This window comes from Berghia stephanieae, chromosome 10 (assembly GCF_034508935.2).
Source record: "Berghia stephanieae isolate SIO BIC M18660-M18661 chromosome 10, UCSD_Bste_1.3, whole genome shotgun sequence".
NCBI lineage: Eukaryota > Metazoa > Mollusca > Gastropoda > Nudibranchia > Aeolidiidae > Berghia > Berghia stephanieae.
The window spans coordinates 30079644-30103744 of NC_088369.1; the positions used below are offsets into that span (position 1 = coordinate 30079644).

Genomic DNA, 24101 nt, shown 5'->3' on the forward strand with positions numbered 1-24101 from the left:
AATAAATTCTGCACCTATGGAAACAAAACCGTTTGATGAAATCCTACATAGCTCTTGAGATATTCAAATCTGAAATGTGTAAATTATAAAAAATAAACAAACTGTATAATCATTTTCCAATCATTTATACTGCATTAAAAATCAAAATAATGTTGATTTTATCTTTAGCTGTTATATAAACATGTCATAAGGGAATTTATTATACTCTCTAATTATTTGTCATATGCCCAGTTTGTCAAAGACCCAGTTTGTCACAGACCCGGTTCAAACTGTTTACGTTGAATACATGAAAATTTGTTCCAATGACGCGGTCGAACATGTTAACAGTAAGTTTTAACGCCGACAATAAAATTCCCACTGCATCATTTTTAGACATGTATACCTCTGCCATTTAAAGCCCATGTTTCACTAGTGATAGAGTGGGGGGAATCAGATGTCACTTATCGCTCTTAAAACAAAAGATACATATTGTAGTTTTATAGCAACCGTGACCTAAATAAGCATAAAGGAAAATAGTGAATGTCTCTGTGATAAGTAGATGGTTGAACCATTTGCTTTGACGCACCTTTTCGTAGAACAGCCTCTCTGATCACATCAAAGTATAATCTCACTTTTTGGACCTTTAGATCGATTGTAAACTGCAAAGATTTAAAATGATGTATACCATTAGTCTTTGGACAAAAGTGCCCTGCTCCGCTTCGGGAACTTTTACCATGGTACGTTCATGACAGATTAATCTGTGAGGCTATGTGGTCTAGTGGTATGGCACTCTCCTTCGGAAAAGGCTATTTACTCCCGTTCTCCCTACGTACTCAGATGTAAAACGAGCCAAAAATCAGACTAACAAGGGGACAACAAACTACCATCAAGAACAAACACCCGCCTTAACTCTTTCTTTTCCTCTGACGTTCGTTGATGGAATGAAGTCCCTCAGGATTTGATAAAAACTAAGAACAATACAGAATTTGAAAAGGTCTTTGAAGCGTGGAAAAAAATATCAAAAATGAAATGATCACAGCGTATATTATGAATATGTGAGAGAATGTGTGTGTGTGTGTGTGTGTGTGTGTGTGTCTGTGTGTGTGTGTGTCGTGAAATTCATAAATCTGAACTGTCATCCGGATCCTCTATGTAAGGGGCTACTACAACGACCACTAAGAAGAAGAAGAAGAGTAACTGGTCATTAGCAGCATTGTCTATGTCGGAAAAAAAGTAATATCTCCTAAATGTTCAATTTTGCTGTTCGCTTGGGACCCCTTGTAAAGCGCATTGGGCACGTTTGGTGGATGTTGCTCTCGGGATTCAAAAAAAGTTAAATTACATACAAACTAAAATATAAAACATATTTTTCAAAACACATAAAACATACCTTCACGCACAAAAGTTTCGCCATAAGTTTACCAAACTAAAACAATATTATCATCTTTGAAATACTTCATGTTTTGGTGAATAAATTAACAAAGCATCTTAGAAAGATTTGTTTTTAATTGACGGGCAATTTCTTGATTAACTGATGTAGCACCTTTGAAATTCTATACTTGTGACACTAATTGGCACCCTTTTACGCTTTGGTAGTTTTCGATTGATGAACATTAGGGTAAGACTAATGTCCAGTGGTACTGAAATTGATTTTTTAGTTCAAATGCAAAATTTTTAAAACTGTAAAATTGCATCTATAATAGAAATATTCTTTATTGGACTAAATTATCAAATCACTGTATTATATAATAATTAGGAGTTTATGCTTTATTATTATTAAAATCTCAAGACTCTAGTGTCTGCTTTTGTTTTTACTCGTTTAGACTATTGTAATTCACTTCTATCTAATTCCCCAGGTTTCTTACTTGATAAACTGCAGCGGTTTCAAAATCAAGCTGCTAGAATAGTTTTAAGAAGAAATAAGAGAGAACACACGACTCCAATGCTTTTGACTTTACATTGGCTTCCCATTAGGGCCAGGGTGCTCTTTAAGGTTGGAGTCATGTGTTTTAAATGTTTTCACGGAAGCGCCCCTGCTTATCTCGATGATCTTGTCGAAACATCCGTTCTGCCCCGTGCACTGAGATCAGGTGATCATCGTCTACTTAAAGTGCCAAAAAGGGTTAAAAACTCTCTGACATTAGTCACTTTGCACCGACTGTCTGGAACAATCTCCCCTCTTCGTGAACTCGCTTCCAGGAAACACTTAAAAACTTATTTATTTCGAGAATTCTTAATTTATTAGTTATTTGATTTGAGCAGACGATGATCACAGGATGTGTGTATATATATATATATATATATATATATATATATATATATATATATATATATAATATATATATATATATATATATATATTAATTTATTTTTCAAATATGTTAAATAGTTGGATGGTGGAAGGTTTGTGTGTGTGTGTGTGTGTGTGTGTGTGTGTGTGTGTATGTGTATGGGAGAGAGAGAGTTAGAGAGCGAGAGAGACTGGGAGTGAGATAGATAGATAGAGTTAGTGAGAGAGAGAGAGAGAGAGAGAGAGAGAGAGAGAGAGAGAGAGAGAGAGAGAGAGAGAGAAATTTGAATAGATTGAAGTTATTGTTATGCGCCTAGAGCTTTATTGTGGGCGCAATATAAATAAATTTCATCATTATTATTATTATTATTATTATTATTATTATTATTATTATTATTATTATTATTATTATTATTATTATTATTATTATTATTATTATTATTATTATATTATTATTATTATTCAATAGGAACAGGTTAGATTTCAGAACAATGGCAAACATTTTGTTTCAATTACCAGAGTGTTTTTGAAATTCCACTTTTTGATAAAATATTTCCACTAGTAATTGCCAGACAATAACTTTCTAAATTTCCAGTATATCTTTAATAGCTTTACGGTCAAGTAATATTTGTACTTAGTTTAAAAACATCAACGGGATTTCTCATTCATATCTTGGGGTCAAGCTGTCACCATATGCAAATTATGGCAAAAAAGGAAATAATCAATCATTTTGAAAATATTTACAAAATAAGACTATAATTATTTCTGCTTTATTGTGCTGAAGTTTAATATTAATATAATATCAGGGATAACACTTTTCATCAAGATTTTAGTTGGAACAATGAAGCGGAAAGAGGCGACACCCCAAAAGTAAAGATCAAGGTACCAAAACTGTCGGTTTATTTTTGCAGATTTATATAATTTTCTAGACCCGTGTGCTTTAGAAAATTATGTAAGTAAACTTTGTGACATGAAAAGAGGATATCTTTTTGTGTAAAGAAACCATCCAATAATCCTATGGCATTATTTTACAAACTGCTTTTGTTATCATTGGAAACAACAAAGTCAATACATTGACTTTTAAAAAACAAAATGTGATCCACTGCGTCGTATTTTATAAACAGATTTTGATCAACTACATGCACTGCACGCGCATTTCAAATGGCAATTAACATCTTGAATTTAATTGTTTTAGAATATATTTTTCTTCGAGTGAAATTTTTGAAAATAAATGCAGATAGTTGGTAGTTGTTCGACATGTGTTCTTGACAATAGCATTCTATACAATTTTGATAAATTACTCCAATTGATTGGTCACTTCCATATTACAATGAAACGTTTTATTTCCGAGAAAAATAATACCTGCAAATATAAAACTTCCACATCACACAAGAACATAACTTCATGCAAAGCATCATTTACATTAATTTTTAAAACTTTTATATAGCGCAATATCCACTAAACGTGCTCAAAGCGCTTTACACGAGGTCCCTGACCAACAGCAACGTGTAACATATAGAAAGAGACATGGCATGACGCCTGTTAGGCGATATTACAATTTTTTCTGAGACAACCAGGTTCTCATTTTACACATGAGCACTGTGAGAGAATGTTAGTAAGGAGCCTTTTCCAAGGACTCAACTAATGCGTCGAGCGAGGCTCGAACTGAGGACCCTTCGATCCGAAAGGGAGTGTCCTACCACTAGCCGCACAGAAAACAAATGAAAATAAAATATTAAAACGATTGCTTACCGGAAATATATATGACGAAACCATATTAAATCAAAACAGTGTACAATGGCATTCTGTATCACTTAAGATTGAAGACGGTCCTTAATTTCAATGATGATACAGGGCATGCAATGAGCTTTTCGCGTTTGTGTAAGCTACTCGTATGTCTTTTTGTGCTTTGTACCGCTAGTTGTCTCTACAAACTAGTTTACTTTGGAAGTTATGGAGAATGACATATTTTCTCACACGGGATAAATGGTTTTAAACGACGTATAACTCAAATTGTTATGGGCACATTGAATGGAAATACTCTTAAACCAACGCAAATTATTGTCTATCACGACAATGTTAATACAAGTCCATAATTGCATTTGGTTGCCAGAGTCGTGTATAGGTGCATGTCCGTTTTAAAAGTGACAATGAATAACAAGATAAATACTAGCAATAGGGCAATTTCCATCTTCTTTTACAATAGAAAGAGCATCAATTTTTACAATACTTTTAGTACCTTGGAAATAATACATTGCTGGGTTTTTTTTCAACTCATTCCTGCCGCTATCTGCCAAAATGATAACGGTTCCATAACTTTTGATACAATTAAAGGTCGTCTCAATAGTGTTGTGTTAGACTCATTTTGACATACATTATGATTTAATAAATGGTCTGTTTGTTTATAGTTTGCCTAAAAAAATAATAAATCTGCAAACATATTTTGATAATTCATCTACAAGCAAATACTGATGAGTGGCAAATTTAGTGTTGGTGTATTTGACAATATCAACACATGAGGTAGCATTAAATTTTTTTTTCTCAATTTGGCAAAGCATATCAAGGAAAATCAAAAGCATTTCAGAAATAATCTACTTTTTAAACCTATGTCCAATTTCTGAGTATTGATGAGAATTATCATGCACATCTTTTATGTTGTTGTTGTTATTAAGGGACTTAACGCGCCTACAACACATTTAGGTCATATCAGTGCCAGTACACAGGAAGAAAATAGGATAGTAAAAACATTACAGATGTACAATTAAAAGGATATGAGGAAAGGTAAGACAAAGGGGCATGGTTCAAATAGGGAATAGATGTAACTTCCAAGAGCACACAATCAGTGTACTTAGTTTGAGATGACCGAAAAGTCTCACCAAGACACCAGCACAAGATCCCACTAAGAGGAATACACACAAATGTTTACAACTCATATGTAAAAATAAAAATAAAATAACACTACATAACACAGATGATTTACATGGGAAAAAATATCATTTCCCAAAACCACAACGATACATTCGACTGTTTCCCTCCTAGCCAAGGACTCCGGCCATTGCCGGGACAAAACCAAGTAATCTCATTCCAAAACAAAGACAGAAAGCAAGCAATTGGAAAACAGATACAGGGGGATAGAAGACATAGCAAATACCTCCCTGCGTACTATGGGAGGTCGGGAATCCCACCCCTTTTATGTTATCCTGTGTATTGGTTGTTGCATACTATCTCTATAGTGGCAATTAATTCGCCCCCAAGATATCAATGATAGATCAATTTGATTTGGATAGCTGTTATTACAATATTTTTTTAATCCAAGAAAAAAATAGTATGCCCTTCCGCCACGACATCATAACAGGAATCACCCATGTTGTCCAAGTGAGCAAATTGGGGTTAATAAACTTGCCCAAGGAAAAAAAAAGAAAGTGCCTGGATCGAGGTTCGCATCTGGGACATTCAGGGCTACAGTGCAATGCCCCAACCACTGAGCCACTCCCGCCCCCACCCAGAGCTATTCAACGTGTATGGGCGATTTCGGAAGCTATTATACAGGGCTCTGCTGTAATGTATTATCAAATGGATTTTCAGAAGTCAGTGAAAAGAAAGCTTGCCATTGTTTTGAAACCCTTGAGTGTCCCTGTCAATATTTTACTGGGAAAGAGCGGTAATCAGAATATAATATTTCATGCAATCATTTCATAGTCCATAAGAAATGCTTTGTTTTAAGAAAATGCGGTTTTACTTTCTTTTCTTTTTTTGCCTATTATGCTTATGCTGAACTTACACTAAAATAGTCATTTGCAGTTACGTAGATTTTCAGAATAATAAAATATCAATCACATCTGTAAAAATAAAGTTGATTTTGAAATCATTTGGTATAATTTGCATATTGACCATTTGACCTTAAATCGATTCTAGTGTGATGTTCCTAAGACCTTTTCGTTATCACAAAACAATAACAATAAGGACATATTACCTACAGTGCCACCTAACGACGAATTATTTTGATTATGATTGAGTAATGGAGAAATCCCATTCCAATTTTTTCATATATCAATTTTTACACTTTATTAAGATGCTGATTAAAACGTGCTGCAGCCCGAAAACTATTTTTTACGTTGATTTAAAACCGATTTCCGGTGTGGAAGAGCTGTTCAAGAGATTTTGTCTGAGTAAAATGGAGAGGGTTACGAAGGATGGCGATCACCACCTTCACAAATATATTAAGTTCTCCATGAGGATCCGTCGCCTTATATCTATAAAAACAAAGACAACACGTCACCTTGATTCATTTTTGCCACATGGTATTCGAATTTTTAACGCACAACTGCCATTTAAATTAAATACTATCTTTTAAATATACACACACAGGTTCGGACTAAGGGCCAGAGGTATGGCCTATCTCAAGTTATCAAATTAATATTTAAAGTGTTGCTATTGGTTCTCGGTTGTATATTTTTACATTTTTGTGCATTTGCATGTATGTATATATATATATATATATATATATATATATATATATATATATATATATATATATATATATATATATATATATATAGAGATGTGTGTATACATTGTCGTCATAGATTCTCAACTTTGTGTTTATACGTTTATGCATTTTTATGCATGCCACGTGTATAAACGAATTTCCATTTTTTGGATGAATAAATTATATATTATTATTATTGTTATTATCATTATTATTATTATTATTATTATTATTATTATTATTATTATTATTATTATTATTATTAGACTATTATTATTATTATTATTATTATTATTATTATTATTATTATTATTATTATTATTATTATTATTATTATTATTATTTGCACAATAAAGTATCTAGACACTAATTCACGCACAATTATTAAAATTAAAGGTTTGAAATATTTTTTGCAGTTTGAAATTTTTTACCTTTTATCCCCAAAAAATTGATAATCTTACCCTTCGGTTTCGGTAAACCTGTATATCGAGGATAGGGTGCAAAATTTCTATAATAATTCATATCCCAGCAAAAAAAATTAATCTTCAGCGGATTAAATGACTGGATCAGGGACTCAAACCTAGGCTTTTTCAATGATCAACAGCTGATCTCTCATCATATTGATGCTTTGATGGCATTCGTTCAGTTTGACGAGGAAAAAGAGAACCACTGTCCATTCTGATAAATTGTTTCATTAGTGTTCTACTTATCTCTAAATGTTGTCCACGTTTAGTTTGCTTCAATGGTTCACAAAAAGGTATCAATACACAAGAAGCTATGTATCATTCACGATTGAGTCAATTGTTTTAAAAGATCAAATAAAAACAGTAGGCAGTAGACTCTCCACTGGAAAGGTAAGTTGTTCACAAATGTTCAGTCAACAATAGGAAGGTTTCTTTGTTAACTAAACGTGTGAAGGTCCTTGAAGATTTCAAATTTCCAAATTCTGTTTTTGAGATCAATGAAGATTGCCATCATTTGCAAGCAGAGATATCGTCACGAATTAAAGTCCTCAGTAAAACAAAGTTATCAATGTTTCATGAGTCTTTTCCTAAAGCCGTACTTGAAGTCTGACAGTCTCTGTATTCCACATAGAACTGAAATGGCAGACGCTTGTTGACCATCTTGTATAAGCAGTTGGTGATGGGGATGGACGGTATTTGAAGATTCAGAGTGGGCATGTTTAGCTTTTGGAATTGGAATCACACGAATCAGATTCTATCTCAGCTGAAACGTCCACATTATCAATTTCATAATAGGTAACCATAAGGGCAATCAGACTTTTTGTGGAAGATTACCATATTTTATCAAAATCCAATGCTATTTGGCTATGAAACCTCTGCAAATAGTTTAGTTTCTTGCTGTCGTGATATATCTGGAGGAGGAGGAGAATCAGATCGTATAAATCAGAACCAGATCTATACGATCAGATTCCTCTGATATTCCAAAACAGTGATCTCATGCGACAGTTATAAGACTTCTTTTCTGGGATTTTGGGCAATATATCTGCTTTTGGCAATACCATCATATACTTACACTTTTCCATGGTAGAAAATGAAGCCTAGACTTAATGTGGATTTCTGATAAGATCTATCTGACCTTTTCTATTTTTTACTTGAGCCCCAGACAACCAAGGTGGGAAGAAAAGGCAAACCTCCCATTTTACAACTCGCTTTCTGTCCATTTTGTGACATACAATTAAGATTGTTACTAGTCTTAAATACTGATATAAATTCCAGAGTAATCAACCCTATGAGTCTCAGAACTTAATACAGTATCGTAACTGATAATATATCTGTGTAATGGCACAAAAACTCGGCCTCTATCTCATTCCATCACTCTAAAACCATCATGCTAACACTTGAAATCCTATTAGCGGAAAATATTGTGTGAACGAGGGTACGGATTACTTATTTCAATCTTATAGCTCTGGGTATTAATTGTGTTATGATTAATTAATTCCATCAGTTAAAACTAGTGTGTGTAGTGAGTAATAATAATATAATGTTTTTGCCTGGGCCGTAAGTAGACGCAACCTATCAAACAACAGAAATTGATAACTCGTGTTATTTATAAACAAAAATATTACATTCGCTATCTATATTATAATATATTATATTGTTTGGGTGTATTCCTTCCAAATAAATGAATTACATTTACATGAATCACATTTACAAATGTGTTATCGCTAATGCCCTATAGGAATATTATGTATTTATATATAGCTACTGATTCTTACGCATTCTTCCTATCTTTGTATAACGTACCTCATCTAAGATTACCTACTTCTTTAAACTTAAATTTTATTACTATCTGTCGAGTTGTCAGGAGCTTTAACCCAACTGTAACAGGGTGAAATACATATATATATGATCATTGTTGACTTCTACAGTACAATAATTCTATATTTAGACGCTCCTATAGCATTAAAGCCGAGCACTTTTATTTCGTGGTACTTATTTCATAACTTTATGATATCTATCTATATACGATATATATATATATATATATATATATATATATATATATATATATATATATATATATATGTACATTTCATATATATGTTTCATTCTTTCACTCATCCGCTATGCCAGTGGTTCTCAACTGCCGATCTACGGAAACAATTAATCAGTCCGCGGAGAATAATAAAAGTTCCGGCAGCTAAGAATATTTCATTAGCCCTCAAAGTTGCTAAGATTAAAATGATGGCATGTGTACACCCAATGTTAAAACACTTTGAATAAACTTTGGACGTTGCCTTTATAGTTTACACCTCCTTTTTATGCATGGGGCGAGGGTTGACGTCATTCAACTATTTATTATTATTTTTAGACAGCCAGTTGGATGATTAGGTCTCACTAAGTTACATCAATCAGACTATTCACGTTAAATGTTAGAGGTTTATGTGCGTCACGTTTAATCAGGCTGGCGGATGCTGTGAACAGTTTACCTAAACTATCAATATGATAGACTGGTCTTTATCTATAGTTTGATGGTGTCTATGATGACTCTAGAGGTATATTTGTGCTGATACAACTGTCAGTCCATTGTTTCATAGAATGATACTATACTAGATAGGGGAAGTAACTGAGGTTCAAGTAAAAAGATGTATACCTTTATTCCGATACTAGTCGACAATTTTTGTTTATGAAAGTTGTGTTTAACTCTTTCATAATTTCTTATTAAAAGCCTTAGATTCGTTTATCTTTTGAATAATCGCGTGATTTTATTGATATTTATAATAGGAAATTAATGTGAGGAGTTCTCGGAGAAGATTTTTTTCTATTTCGAATTTTCATCCTCATACCTATCCTCATTGAGGTACAAGTATATGGGAAGTGATGTAAATTTTATTTTCAACAAGTTTATCTAGTTCTTTCTCTAACTTTTGAAAAATGGAAAGAAAAATATGTTAAATAAAAATCAGTTATTGTCATTTGAAAATATTCATTATTGTTTTTGTTACAGGTCGTGGAATTTAGTTTTTCTTTTATCAGTCAGTCGGTGCAAAGGTTAATAACCACTGATCTATATACTACAACAATCACAGCACTTCTTTGCAATACCTTCTGAACACGTTTTAAGTGACTGAACAACCCTTTCCACCCCAGCACACCAAATGATAGCGACGTAATAATAAAAAAGATAGCCCAATTATTCCGCCTTGCAATGTTGTCAATGCCAAGCTTAGAATATCTGGCCCTTAAATGTTCACATTTTTCTTGTCGACAATTTTGACAACCTCATCTATAAATGTAACAATAAATCACCTAAATCTTGACAAAGAAAGTCTCTGTCTATAGTATATTATAATAAAAGGATGACTTGTTTATGAGCATCACTATTCATCAAACATGAGGCCTGTTTCTAAACTTGAAGGGAGATAGAAATAGTGAAGGAAAATTTATATTTGACACTTATGATACAAGAAAGGCACGTTCTGTGTCTGAAGCAGGACAAGGGGACACGATTTGTTAATTTATTTTCGAAAGCCCTTTGTACGGATTTATTTTCTGTTGAAAATAGTGTATAATTAAAGGCCACTTCTATTCGCAGTAGTACTGAGAATAGTGATTTCCTAATTCGCAGTAGTACTGCAAATAGTAGATAGCGTTCGTATTCGTTATTCGCAGTAGTGCAAATAGAAGATATTATTCATTTCAGTTGCAGTAGTAGCCTACTAGCCTAGAGCGTTATTATATTATAGAGGATTGGGCGCAAAATATAAATAAAATACATTATTATTATTATTATTATTATTATTATTATTATTATTATTATTATTATTATTATATTATTATTATTATTATTATTATTAATAATAATAATAATAATAATAATAATAATAATAATAATAATAATAATAATAATAATAATAATAATAAGAAGAAGAAGAAGAAGAAGAAGAAGAAGAAGAAGAAGAAGAAGAAGAATGATATTATTATTATTATATTATTTATTATTATTATTAATTATTATTATTATATTATTATTATTATTATTATATTTTATTATTATTATCATATTATTATTATTATTATTATTATTATTATTATTATTATTATTATTATTATTATTATTATTATTATTATTATTATTATTATTATTATTATTATTATATTATTATTATCATCATCATCATTATTATTATTATTATTATTATTATTATTATTATTATTATTATTATTATTATTATTATTATTATATTATTATTATATTATATTATTATTATTATTATTATTATTATTATTATTATTATTATTATTATTATTATTATTATTATTATTATTATTATTATTATTATTATTATTATGTTATTATTATTATTATCATCATTATTATTATTATTATTATTATTATTATTATTATTATTATTATTATTATTATTATTATCATCATCATCATTATTATTATCGGGCTGTCAATTAGCTGCACGTGTTCAATCTGGAAGTAGGTTAGCAGTTTGTTTACATTGCAACCGACATTGTCTCACTTTTCACTCTCTCTCTCTCTCTTTCTCTCTATAAAGAAAAGAGTTCCTTATGGATACTGAATAGTGCAAAACCACTATTCAGTATCTGATACTGAATAACCACTTCGTAAATAAAAAGTTTAAACTGGAACAACTAATACATACCCACCGTCCCGGTGTTTTCTCATTGCAACAGAAACACACTTAAACAAAGATATTGACAGCAAATCCATATTTAATGACAACTACCTCGACCCTCCACCTTACCGGAAGGACTGTGCACTAGGCCAAGGATTCGTCTTAACTAGCTGTGGAAAGCAATTATCTGGACAAAAATGTTACTGCCTGGAGGAGAAATCCTCTTTTGTGGCTTTTACAGACAACTGTCCAGCGGAATAATTGTAATGAAACAGCTATACGAATCAATGTCAAAAATCTACAATAATGGGAAAAACTCACCACATATAGTACTTGATGGAGACTTCAACCTCCCTGATATCAACTGGGAAAACATGTGTCAAACCAAATCCACAATATGGCAAACAAATAAATGAAAAGATGTTTCAAATCTTCAAAGACTTCAGCATGACCCAAACAGTATTGGAAACAAATCGTGTGGAAACACACTTGACATTATCCTCAGCACACATCCTGACCTTATCCAAAACATACAAGTACTTCCCGGAATGAGTGATCATGACATGGTAAAATTTGAAATTAAAGTTAAACTACAAATCAGACAAAAACCATCGAGAAAAGTATTTGTATACTCAAAAGGAAACATGAACCTGATTATGAATGACCTCAAAGACAACTTTGAAGCTTTTGAAAACCAAGCAAATCTAAATGATATAATTAAATACTGGGAGAGTTTCCAGACAACCATCATGGAATCAGTCAATAAGCACACCCCGAGCAAAACAACACTTACTTTGGATGACATGAAACGTTAAGTGTCTAATCCGACAAAAGCAACTTCACTACAACTTAGCAAAACGGACCAATAAAAACCAGGACTAGGACAACTTTAAAGCTCTTCGTAAGGAAATAAACACAAAACTTAAGAAAGAGCATGACAAATATGACAGGTTCAAAGCTGACTCCGATCCTAATACAAACCGAAACGGTGGCATCACTAATCGCCTCTGGAAATACATCAAATTTAAACGCAGGGATACATCAGGCATAGCAGTTTTACAAAAACCGGATGGAACGGAAACTACTGACACCACAGAGAAAGCAGACATTCTTAACACACAGAACAGAAGTGCATTCACAAAAGAAAACACGATGTTGCCTACTATAAATGGAAACAGCATTCCTCCAATGTCAAGAATAACCATTACCCAAACGGCATATTCACACAGCTCCAGGGTCTAAATCCGTCCAAAGCAAGTGGCCCAATCTGATACCAAGCAGGATCCTCAAAGAATGCGCAAAAGAAATACTCCCTATCTATGCATGTGCGGCTTGTGGTCTAGTGGTATGACACTCGCTTTCGGATCGGAAGGTCCTGGGTTCGAGCCTCCCGCTCGGCGCATAGTTGAGTCCTTGGAAAAGGCTCTTTACTTACATTCTCTCACCGTACTCAGGTGTAAAATGAGTACCTGGCCGTCAACAGCGTTGTCTTTGTCCGAAAAATTGTAATATCGCCAAACAGGTGTCATGTCCTGTCCTACATGTCAAATGTTGCTGTTGACCAGGGACCCCTTTGAGCACATTTAGTGGATATTGCGCTATATAAAGCTCAAGCTCAATATGCATTATTTTCCAACAGTCGCTCGACACAGGTCGTGTGCCCAAAGACTGGAAACATGCATTAGTCACTGCCATATACAAAAAAAGGGAAAAGAAATGTTGCCTCGAACTATAGACCAGTATCGTTGACGTCTGTTACATATAAAGTACTCGAGCACATTGTGTGTTGCATTCAATAATGGAGCGCTATGAAAGACATAATGTGCTAGTCGATTATCAACATGGTTTCCGGAAACATAGATCTTGTGAAAGCTAGCTCGTAAACACCATAGAAGAAATAGGAAAGGCATTAGGCAGCAAAAAACAAATATATCTACTTTTTAAAAGACTTTTCGAAGGCATTTTGTCTGTGTTTATTTGGCATTTGTATGTAAAACGTCTGGCCTTCTTGTCCCAATAAGGAAGGCAAAACGACTAAAATCTACTACTTATAGCTTGTCTAAAAGATGCAATGACAGAGGGTTGAAATGTAAAGTAGTCTCAACAAATAACAAACTGTAGTTAGCCTTACCTCAACGAATCTTTTTCGCTTCATCAAATCGGTGTAGTGTCTGCATTTCTCCCGGTCGAAGAATGACACCCATCTGTGGCGCTGCTCTATGGTGGTTATTTCTTGGGTTGTTTCGGGATTGTCAATTTGTACTTGCATTGTTTTTGTTGGTAACGGATATTGCATTGAATTCAAATATAGTTCCGTTTATATTTTTTTCAATACATCAAGTCAATTATTGATATTTTTGAGGTTTTGTTTTGTTTGGGTCTTTTTTGTTTGTTTGCGTTTACATTTTATTCAACTGAGATGGATGGATCTTTTAAATTAATGAGGGTTACAATGGACAACAAAATCATTATATATCATATTGTTATCTCACACTTTACATTTTGCGTATCCAATAAACCAATGACTTTTATTCAAAGATTACAATGAGTAGTCTGTTTTTGAATTAGTTGGTCTTCAAGTATTCTAAGTATTATTTGTTTTTGAAAGAACAAAATAAACAAAGATAAATAAAATTTTAAAACAAAACTAAAGACATATAGAAGTCTTCAAACATTGGCCGTAATGTCACGGAGTTTAATTTTTGAAACTGTTTCCAAAATCAAAGATTTTAGCGAGAAGAAACATTAGTTTTTGACAACATTACAATATAGTTTTTTCTTTTGTCTGCTATGTTTTCTTTTGCTATTTTTCATCAAAGTGAATGTTATGAAATTAGTGTTAGTAAATAAGACTATTTATTTTAGGTAGAGTGTACATACTATAATGTGTAAATGACATGTTGAAAGTGCCACATATGTCATTTCGTTAGAATAATCCACAGAATACTTGTCTGAATTTACCATAACTTGCACGTGTCCATCTCCAACAGTGCATCGTCTAATGATCATCTCAGGTTGTGTTTCTTTACCTTCAAATGCACATTTCCCCTTGACAGAACGCTCGTGTAAATCTCTCGCTTGCCTAAGTCTTCGTGTCTACCGAAAAAAAAACAAGCTGGGTTCAATTTTGTGGCTTGCACAAAACTAGTGATCTGTTCATTTAAATCCTTACTCTTTATGACTCGATAAGCAGTGATAATTTAATTTTTAAAAAGGACAATAAATAACACTTGTTGAGCGCTTTCCATGAACCGAAAATCTCAAAAGCGCTTATGTAGAGGGGTCAACTAGCTGAAAAAATAAGAGGAACAAGGATATACATTTTCATTTAATCAAGGGAAAAGAGACTTTCTTTTATGATAGTCATCATATTTCATTGTCCTTGCTATTTTAATAATATTTTTTTTCTTTGCTATATGTTAATTAATTAATCTATATAGCTAACTCCCAACAAACACACACACACACACACACACACACACACACACACACATATATATATATATATATATATATATATATATATTTATGAGTGTTAGTGGGAACTTGTAGGTCCGAGAGTGCTCGATAATTAGAGCATATAAAAATAGATAAATTAACACACGTATTTTTAAGCCAAAACGAACGTTTCAATGTCTTTCATTTCCTCAGTTGGCATTTGTCCGTAGAATGGTCTTTCATTCTGGACGCCCGAATAATAAAGTTTATATTTCCAAAAAATCCTGTGCTGACTTAGTGATTATGAGTTCACATCATACTTCTTTCTAAATAATAATATTATGTAGTATGTATTAAATTTTGAATTTATTGTTTATCGATATTGTCTACATCATGTCGCAATTACCTAAGACTGATATGAAATCTCTTGCTTTAAATCATTTGAAATAGTGATTGTATACTCAATATTGTCAAATTAACAAACACTGTAAATATAACTTTGACAAATTTTTGTCTATGCATGAACTTTTCACAGGGCCTTTAAAGGTTTTAAAAACATATTAGGCTCTTAAACAACACGATACGTACGGAATCTCTATCGGTTCCACTCTCGTAAAGCTGCGAAAAGAAGTCTTCTTACATATATCGATAATCATTAAAGAGGACGGAAATGGTTATGGAATTTCACAATCAACCATAAGAAGATCGTTATCGAAATACGAAAGAGATCACCAGTGCAGAATGACGTGGCAGGAAAAGAACCACAGATAACTTTGATATGGATATCATCTAAATATGTTTGGGTGAGCGTAAATATACATCCGAAAAAAATATATTGGACGTCTGATTATTCAAGCAGAAAAAGGACCATGGGTTCTGGACAGAGAATCATTGTTATTCTTGCAGGATATTTAAAAGGATGCCATGCCATTCTTTCTTCTCTGCATCATCTGGAATATTATTCTGGGGTCAATGCAAAGGTGTTTTAAGACTGACGAAAAATCGTTTGCTGCCCTCCATTGAAGCACCCAGCTGTATTGTATTGGACAACGCTACCATTCGTTGGCCCATGGTCACTTTAAGGCTCCAACTTTGGCAAAAATATAAGCCGACATGATCTCATGGTTTCAATTAGACAGTACTACATATTCTATACTCCTTAGTAAAAAAAAAGGAAATGAACAAGAAATAGCTTACAAAGCAGACTGTCTAATCAGGGAGTTCTGACACGAGGTTGCGCGACTTCCCTCATATCACTGTGAGCGCGATCCAATCGAGGTCGTTGGGCCTAAATAGAGTGAAAGATTGAGAGGAGGAACACCAAATTTACTCTTACCGACGAGGCATAAATGACAAAGAGTAGACTGAGAAAAAGCATGCCTCAACCTTCGCAAACTCGACGAACATTACATTTGATTGGATAGAGTGATACTCGGAATCTTTCTCCTTTTCACCATCCTCGTCATCACACTGTGCTGATTGATGTGTCCAAAATTTCTTGGTTGTTGTTGCTGTAGTTGTTGTTGTTGCTATTGTTGAACACATATTGTTGAAACACTGTCTCATAATTGATGAATTTTTACTTTTGACCAGTCTACATAAATTTATGTAATCCTCTTTGGCATAAACACAAGCTATTTCTCAAACTTTTGCAATCAAAATTATATTGGAAGCGCGTTATTTCATTTTCGTTTGTATTCACCAGTAATATGTATTGATAGTTATAAAATGTAGATGTCTGATAGTTAATAATTGCCATTCGTTGCTTCATATTCAAATACTGCACATATACCGTTTAAGCTTCAATTAACCGAACACTCCAGTTTAACGAATTCCTTCAAAATGGATATGCGGAAAATTCATAATTTTGATAATGTAAATCTTCTATGAGTTCCGATCCTCACCTGTTGTCGATTTTAATATAGCTGTAATAAACGAAATCCTTTCCTATTGTAGCTAAGAAAAAGAAGAAAAACACGCGCGGTGATTAAAAATCTGAATATAGATGGTGTGTGTCTACCGACAACCAAGCAAGAGCGTTGCCCACTATTTACAGGATTTTCACGATTTGACTACTATTTTGGCCCTTCAGACTTCCAAACTTTTGATCGTAGGCGATATTAACATCCATATCGATAATAAAAATCGATTCGTCTGTAAAACAGTTTATTCAATATGTTAAATCACTAAACCTACGAATAAATGCATAAATGAACCGAGACATGAGAAGGGACATACTCTAGACTTTATGATCTGCAGTATAGATGATGACTCCATTTCGTCTGTAGCGGTAGACCACGATGGTCTTGCAGACCACAGCATAATAATCTGCAATTTTAAATACGTAAAACCCAAACCAATTAAAAGAAAAATAGTCACCCGTAAAACCAAAAACATTGGCATGGAACCATTGAGACAGGAAATATATACATCCGATATCACAAAGTTATCAAAGGAAATAGTGTCAATGAAAAAATGACAATCTAAAAAAACAACTTTGGATAAGTTTGCACCGCTGGAATCTAAAACCATCACCGTCAGGCCAAACACCGTTCATCGAAAACATTAAAAAAGCGAAACAGCATCTCTCTCTCTCTCTCTCTCTCTCTCTCTCTCTCTCTCTCTCTCTCTTTCCCTTGTTAACACCCGCACACACACACACACACACACATTTTACCTCTAAAGTTATTACCGTAATATTACATATTTCCTTTTCTTGTTTACCCGAAGAAGGCCAAAGGCCAAAACGTCGATTATATTGTGTTGTATCTTTCATAACAGTCATTTTAAATCCTTTTATTTTTCTATATATTTTATTGACTCATCTTGGCACCTCTGGAATTTGATGGTTACAGTTACATGGTGACACATCAATATTCCCGTGAAAAACCATAGCACACTGCACAAAGTGAGCGAGGATACTTGTTAATGGTTGCTGATCCTTCTGGGGAATCATTACCTTTAGGTGGGTTGGGGGGGGGGGATCATAGTGGCCTAGAAACTTCGGCTTTCTGCTCTATACGGCATCAGCAACAGTCGTCTCGGGACACCGCTTTTGTACGAGTGGACATAGGTTACGTCTTCAAGTGCACAATACGGGTCCTCGTCCCGCATCCCTGGGGAAACTGGCCTCACGGCTGGGAGTAGCTGACGCAGCAATGCGATTGTGCACTCGGGGTGACACCCCCTTAAAGTCTGGGGCATGCATGACCCACCGGCGTGTGGAATACGTTCTGGTGGCCAGACAGGTCTCAAGGAGCTATCCCTAATTAACAGTACGGTCACAACTGACCTCCGCTGTCTCGCGGAATACTCTTTCAAGGGAGAGACTTCGGGAAACAAACCTGAGGAAAAAATCGGAGCTGGAGACCCGTAGGCAGTTTATATCTACAATTAGCTATATTCTGGCAACTCTACTGCAACAATGCGATGCAAACCCGGCGTCCAGACAGGGCCTGTCCTTTCCTGGACCCACACCTCCTTAACCATGATGAGGAAACCAAGAAGATATTATCATACTGGCTCGGACGTCGCCCAGGATAAAAAGGTCCCCCCCCCCACACACACACCCAATCCCAATCGCAGCCAAACAAATGAGGTTGACAACGAGAACTATATTACTATTGCGGCTAAAATCAAAATTCTACACCTCAACATCGAGGGAATATCAATGACATAATGTGAATATCTGGCCAAACTACTTAACGACACAATATTGATATAGCACTTCTCCAAGAAACACATCTGGATGACAACTCACCCCCCCCCCTCACGCTATAACATCAGCGGCTATTCCGTAATCAATAGACAAAACCACCCAATGTATGGAATAATCACTTATGCAAGAGCCCCAGATCAAACAACAGACCTAGATGGCCATAAAGAGCAAAGTGGTACACAGAGATGTACAATCAAATTTGGTGATTCAGAAATATCAAACATCTATAAACCGCCTAACACCAAGTGGACTAACCCAACAAAAACACCCATCAACCATCCAGCCATACTGGCAGGCGACTTTAACAGTCACCAAATAAATGGGAATATAAAAACAATGACGAAGCAGGAAATGAGCTAAACGAATGGGCAAACCAATGTAACCTAAAATTAATCTACAACCCAAAAGGAAAGGGAACCTTCAGGTCAGCCAGATGGCAGAGTGAAACAACACCTGACCTCTCATTTGTATCCAAAGACTCAAACCTCCCACTATCCTCAACAGCAAAAGAAAAAATTCCAAAATCCAAAATTTTAATTTTTGATCATTGTAAAACTCTGAAGATGCTCAAAGTCGACTATTTCAAGCAAAAAATTGAAGATTTCATCAGATTGTCGAAAACTCGGAAATTTGAAAAAATTGTCAAATTCCCCCCCCCCCCCCCCCCCCCTCAAAAAAAAAAAAATAAACGTGAAAAAAATGAAAAATCTGGAAACTCCAAAATTCTACTTTCTAAACATTGTGAATCTCGAAAGATGCTCAAAACGGACTCTTTCATGCAAAAATTCGATGATTTTGTCATACTGTTGAAAACTCGGAAATTTGAAAAAATCGTCAAATTTAACCGAAAAAAAACGTGAAAAAAATAAAAAATCTGTAAACTCCTAAATTATCATTTTTCAACATTGTGAAACTCGAAAGACGTTCAAAATCGACTCTTTCATGCAAAACTTCGAAGATTTCATCATATTGTCGAAATTCGGAAATTTGAAAAAATCGTCATAATTTCACTATAAAACGTTGAAAAATCGAAAAATTCAAAAATCCAAAATTTTAATTTTTGATCATTGTAAAACTCTGAAGATCCTCAAAGTCGACTATTCCAAGCAAAAAATTGAAGATTTCATCAGATTGTCGAAAACTCGGAAATTTGAAAAAATCGTCAAATTCCCCCCCCCCCCCCCCCCTCAAAAAAAAAAAAAAAACGTGAAAAAAATGACAAAAATCTGGAAACTCCAAAATTCTACTTTCTAAACATTGTGAATCTCGAAAGATGCTCAAAACGGACTCTTTCATGCAAAAATTCGATGATTTTGTCATACTGTTGAAAACTCGGAAATTTGAAAAAATCGTCGAAAAAATTCCCCCCCCCCCCACCTCAAAAAGACAAAAAACGTGAAAAAATTGAAAAATCTGGAAATTCCAAAATTCTACTTTCTAAACATTGTGAATCTCGAAAGATGCTCAAAACGGACTCTTTCATGCAAAAATTAGATGATTTTGTCATACTGCTGAAAACTCGGAAATTTGAAAAAATCGGCAAATTTCACCGAAAAAAAAACGGGAAAAAAAATCAAAAATCTGGAAACTCCTAAATTATTATTTTTCAACATTTTGAAACTCGAAAGACGTTCAAAATCGACTCTTTCATGCAGAACTACGTCCATAAAACGTGAAAAAATGGAAAATTTCAAAATCCAAAATTTTAATTTTTGTACATTGTAAAACTCTGAAGATGCTCAAAGTCGACTATTTCCAGCCAAAAATTGAAGATTTCATCAGATTGTCGAAAACTCGGAAATTTGAAAAAATCGTCGAAAAAATTCCCCCCCCCCCCCCCTCAAAAAAAAAACACGTGAAAAAAATGACAAAAATCTGGAAACTCCAAAATTCTACTTTCTAAACATTGTGAATCTCGAAAGATGCTCAAAACGGACTCTTTCATGCAAAAATTCGATGATTTTGTCATACTGTTGAAAACTCGGAAATTTGAAAAAATCGTCAAATTTAACCGAAAAAAAAACGTGAAAAAAATCAAAAATCTCTAAACTCCTGAATTATCATTTTTCAACATTGTGAGACTCGAAAGACGTTCAAAATCGACTCTTTCATGCAAAACTTCGAAGATTTCATCATATTGTCGAAATTCGGAAATTTGAAAAAATCGTCATAATTTCGCCATAAAACGTGGAAAAATTGAAAAATTCAAAAATCCAAAATTTTAATTTTTGATCATTGTAAAACTCCGAAGATGCTCAAAGTCGACTATTTCAAGCAAAAAATTGAAGATTTCATCAGATTGTCGACAACTCGGAAATTTGAAAAAATCGTCAAATTCCCTCCCCCCCCCCCTCAAAAAAAAAAACGTGAAAAAATTGAAAAATCTGGAAACTCCAAAATTCTACTTTCTAAACATGGTGAATCTCGAAAAATGCTCAAAACGGACTCTTTCATGCAAAAATTCGATGATTTTGTCATACTGCTGGAGACTCGGAAATTTGAAAAAATCGTCAAATATCACCGAATAAAAACGTGAAGAAAATCTAAAATCTGTAAACTCCTAAATTATTATTTTTCAACATTTTGAAACTCGAAAGACGTTCAAAATCGACTCTTTCATGCAAAACTTCGAAGATTTCATCAGATTGTCGAAAATTCGGAAATTTGAAAAAATCGTCAAAATTTCACCATAAAACGTGGAAAAATCGAAAAATACCAAAATCCAAAATTTTAATTTTTGATCATTGTAAAACTCTGAAGATGCTCAAAGTCGACTATTTCAAGCCAAAAATTGAAGATTTCATCAGATTGTCGAAAGTTCGGAAATTTGAAAAAATCGTCATAATTTCACCATAAAACGTGGAAAAATCAAAAATTTCCAAAATCCAAAATTTTAATTTTTGATCATTGTAAAACTCCGAAGATGCTCAAAGTCGACTATTTCAAGCAAAAAATTGAAGATTTCATCAGATTGTCGAAAACTCGGAAATTTGAAAAAATTGTCAAATTCCCCCCCCCCTCAAAAAAAAAAAAACGTTAAAAAAATTAACAATCTGGAAACTCCTAAATTCTACTTTCTAAACATTGTGAATCTCGAAAGATGCTTAAAACGGACTCTTTCATGCAAAAATTCGATGATTTTGTCATATTGTTGAAAACTCAGAAATTTGAAAAAATCGTGAAATTTAACAGAAAAAAAACGTGAAAAAAATCAAAAATCTGTAAACTCCTAAATTATCATTTTTCAACATTGTGAAACTCGAAAGACGTTCAAAATCGACTCTTTCATGCAAAACTTCGAAGATTTCATCATATTGTCGAAATTCGGAAATTTGAAAAAATCGTCAAAATTTCACCATAAAACGTGGAAAAATCGAAAAATTCCAAAATCCAAAATTTTAATTTTGATCATTGTAAAACTCTGAAGATGATCAAAGTCGACTATTTCAAGCCAAAAATTGAAGATTTCATCAGATTGTCGAAAACTCGGAAATTTGAAAAAATCGTCAAAAAAATTCACCCCCCCCCCCCCCTCAAAAAAAAAAAAAAACGTGAAAAAATTGAAAAATCTGGAAACTCCTAAATTCTACTTTCTAAACATGGTGAATCTCGAAGGATGCTCAAAACGGACTCTTTCATGCAAAAATTCGATGATTTTGTCATACTGCTGAAAACTCGGAAATTTGCAAAAATCGTCAAATTTCACCGAAAAAAAACGTGAAAAACAATCAAAAATCTGGAAACTCCTAAATTATTATTTTCAACATTTGAAACTCGAAAGACGGTAAAAATCGACTTTTCATGCAAAACTTCGAAGATTTCATCAGATTGTCGAAAATTCGGAAATTTGAAAAGATCGTCAAAATTTCACCATAAAACGTGGAAAAATCGAAAAATTCAAAAATTCAAAATTTTAATTTTTGATCATTGTAAAACTCTGAAGATTCTCAAAGTCGACTATTTCAAGCTAAAAATTGAAGATTTCATCAGATTGTCGACGGAAAAATGAAAAAATCGTCATAATTTCACCATAAAACGTGGAAAAATCGAAAAATTCCAAAATCCAAAATTTTAATTTTTGATCATTGTAAAACTCTGAAAATGCTCAAAGTCGACTATTTCAAGCAAAAAATTGAAGATATCATCAGATTGTCGAAAACTTTGAAATTTGAAAAAATTGTCAAATTCCCCCCCACCCCCCCCCCCTCAAAAAAAAAAAAAAACGTGAAAAAAATGAACAATCTGGAAACTCCAAAATTCTGCTTTCTAAACATGGTGAATCTCGAAAGATGCTCAAAACGTACTCTTTCATGCAAAAATTGGATGATTTTGTCATACTGCTGAAAACTCGGAAATTTGAAAAAATCGTCAAATTCCACCCCCCCCCCCCCCTCAAAAAAAAAAAAGTGAAAAAAATGACAAAAATCTGGAAACTCCAAAATTCTACTTTCTAAACATTGTGAATCTCGAAAGATGCTCAAAACGGACTCTTTCATGCAAAAATTCGATGATTTTGTCATACTGTTGAAGACTCGGAAATTTGAAAAAATCGTCAAATCTAACCGAAAAAAAACGTGAAAAAAATCAAAAATCTGTAAACTCCTGAATTATCATTTTTCAACATTGTGAGACTCGAAAGACGTTCAAAATCGACTCTTTCATGCAAAACTTCGAAGATTTCATCAGATTGTGGAAAATTTGGAAATTTGAAAAAATCAAAAAAATTCACCCCCCCCCTCAAAAAAAAAAAAAAAACGTGAAAAAATTGAAAAATCTGGAAACTCCTAAATTCTACTTTCTAAACATGGTGAATCTCGAAGATACTCAAAACGGACTCTTTCATGCAAAAATTCGATGATTTTGTCATACTGCTGAAAACTCGGAAATTTGCAAAAATCGTCAAATTTCACCGAAAAAAAACGTGAAAAAAAATCAAAAATCTGGAAACTCCTAAATTATTATTTTTCAACATTTTGAAACTCGAAAAACGTTAAAAATCGACTTTTTCATGCAAAACTTCGAAGATTTCATCAGATTGTCGAAAATTCGGAAATTTGAAAAAATCGTCAAAATT

At 33.4% G+C, this 24101-nt stretch overlaps 1 protein-coding gene across 3 annotated transcripts in view; it reads right to left on the reverse strand.

Annotated features, from left to right (window-relative positions):
• Positions 1 to 14879, reverse strand: part of LOC144980953 (uncharacterized) — an 85745-nt gene extending 70866 nt beyond the window's left edge. Inside the window, exons 1-2 of one of the 3 annotated variants that reach the window (XM_078928951.1) lie at positions 14833 to 14879; positions 14003 to 14285 (exon numbers count right to left, since the gene is read on the reverse strand). The gene's annotated coding sequence lies outside the window, so the exon portion shown is untranslated. Of the gene's footprint in view, positions 1 to 14002; positions 14415 to 14751 lie in introns of those variants that run through there. The other 2 variants (XM_078928950.1, XM_078928952.1) reach the window with 2 other exon arrangements.
• Positions 14880 to 24101: the final 9222 nt, after the last annotated feature.